Source organism: Austrofundulus limnaeus, unplaced genomic scaffold, assembly GCF_001266775.1.
Source record: "Austrofundulus limnaeus strain Quisiro unplaced genomic scaffold, Austrofundulus_limnaeus-1.0 Scaffold217, whole genome shotgun sequence".
Taxonomy (NCBI): Eukaryota; Metazoa; Chordata; class Actinopteri; order Cyprinodontiformes; family Rivulidae; genus Austrofundulus; species Austrofundulus limnaeus.
This window is the reverse complement of record NW_013952619.1, coordinates 305,408-307,661: the sequence shown is the minus strand read 5'-3', so window position 1 is coordinate 307,661 and position 2,254 is coordinate 305,408.

The following is a 2,254-nucleotide window of genomic DNA, read 5'->3' as shown; positions in this document are numbered from 1 at the left end:
TATATATATAGTATATATAGCAACACATTTTAGGTGGAAACAAGAAAAACTAAAATGTGTGTGATGTTTTTGTTGTAACCCAGGTTTTCTGTACAACTTTCACAGCAGGCGGTCTCTGATCGCAGCCATGGGACAGATGCTTTTAGGACACCCTGCCAAAGAAAGTGGAAAGTTGTCCCACTTCCATGAAAGTGACCATCTGTTAGATATGTTGCCCTTATGGAAATATGTAGGATCTATTTAGGGAATAAGATGGTGGAAATATTATTTTATGATGTGACACAAACTCATACTCCCCTCAGTAATGAAAAATTGGTCCCAACAAAGAGCCAAGAAGAGCCCGGTATGTTTTTATTAAAAAAGTAATAGTTATAAAACATATTTCAACTCCAAATGAAGAATTACATCAGCTGAAATCATTGTTTTAAAGTTTGAGTCTACCACAAACTTTCAGTCTGGTGACCTTTCTCCAGCTGCATCTCCTAATAAAATCAGCATTTAATAAATACCGCCTTTTATGATAAAGTTATAGTTATTATAAAAAATGCTAATTATGTTTAGCACAATCTGACATTTTACTGAGAGATTTTATAAGATGTGTTTGTTTAAAAAATACGAACTGCGAATGACTTTCAGCCACTGTCGTATCAAGTTTGAGTTTAATGTCTGTGAAACTTACGGTTTCCAACAATCAGTTGGTTTTGGTGTCCATCTTGAGTTAATGAGGCGTTGATTTCAATCTAATGAGAGTTTTGTGACAGTCGATCCATTGATTCATGAGACATTTTACCAACACACAGTTGACTGCAACGGTTCATGTCAAACTTTCAGGTCAGCATTTTATTCAATATGTAGGTCTCAGATTAAATTTTGGGGGTGACACTCAGACCTGATTAAGACATTTTGTTTTCTCAAGTTGATTAGTTGATTTTTTTTTTATCAGTATGGATGTTTCAGCTTGATTTTTGGAAACGGTTCTTGGGGTATTTCAACAATGTGCGGACCACAGATGGCTCCACTCATGCAGACAGCAGACGGTCACAGGGTTTAACAGTTGAATCCAGAGAGAAAATGCTCTCAGAGTGTTTCATGGTAGAACGATAAGAGTTCTTTGACCTCAGACAGGATTATTTATATTAAACTAACTCCGACACATTTAGGTTTGCTCGTGCAAAAAGCCAACGGCATGTTTTCCTTGGCAGTGATGCTGCCTGAACTGAAAGGAGGGCGACCAAACAAAAAGAAGCAGCACAGAAATAGTGTTTATGTTTTGTTAAAATCTTTTCAAAATATTAGGGAGGTTTTGGAACGAGGTTGTCCTATTTTTGTGGGTTGCCAGTTTGAACTCCCGCTCCATCCGTCTCAGTTGTGTCCTTGGGCCAGGACACTTCACCTGCCTTGATTGCTGGTGGTGGTCAGAGGGTCTGGTGGCTCTGGGCAGCCTCGCTTCTGTCAGTGTGTCGCAGGGCAGCTGTGGCTACGGTGTAGCTTACCACCATCAGTGTGTGAACGTGTGAACGTTTGTAGTATGAAGCACTTTGGAGTCTGTATAGAGTCTTGATAAAGCGCTATACACTGTATGTTCAGTCTGTTTAAGAAAAGTCCATTATTTTTTAATCTTTTTTTAATTTTATTTTTTATATTATTAGATTTAAAAAAAGGAAAAGTCCATTAAGTTCAGGTTTCTCCGAAGCAGCTGGTCAATAATTTATTAACCTTTTTACTTTACTTCATTTTCTTTTCTGAGGCATTCTGGGTATTTCTGTTCATATTTCAATAACATCAAAACAAAATATCAGCACCTCATTCCAAACAAGAGAAAACTTTTTACATTAGCTTTTTCAATTTTACGTTATTATAGTTTAACCAGAAAAATCAAATATATTTTACATTTTTAGTAATGAAAGTTAGCTACAAGTACTTAAAAAACGTTTTAAAACATACTAAAGCCTGGTACTTACAGGATACTAGGCTGTATTATAAAGTGACTTGTTACTCTGTACTTACAGCATACCCATGAAGATACTTAGAGGTGTTCCTGTAGGACAGGGGTGGGCAATCCTGGTCCTCGAGGGCCACAGCCCTACATGTTTTACTGTTTTTTCCTGCTCTAACACACCTGATTCAGACATTTAATTACCTCCTCCAAGTTCTGCAGTATGGAGAACAGAAACCGACATAATTAGAAATAAAAGCAGAAATATATAAATGGACTAATAAATAAATAAATACTTAATATGCACCAATATAATTC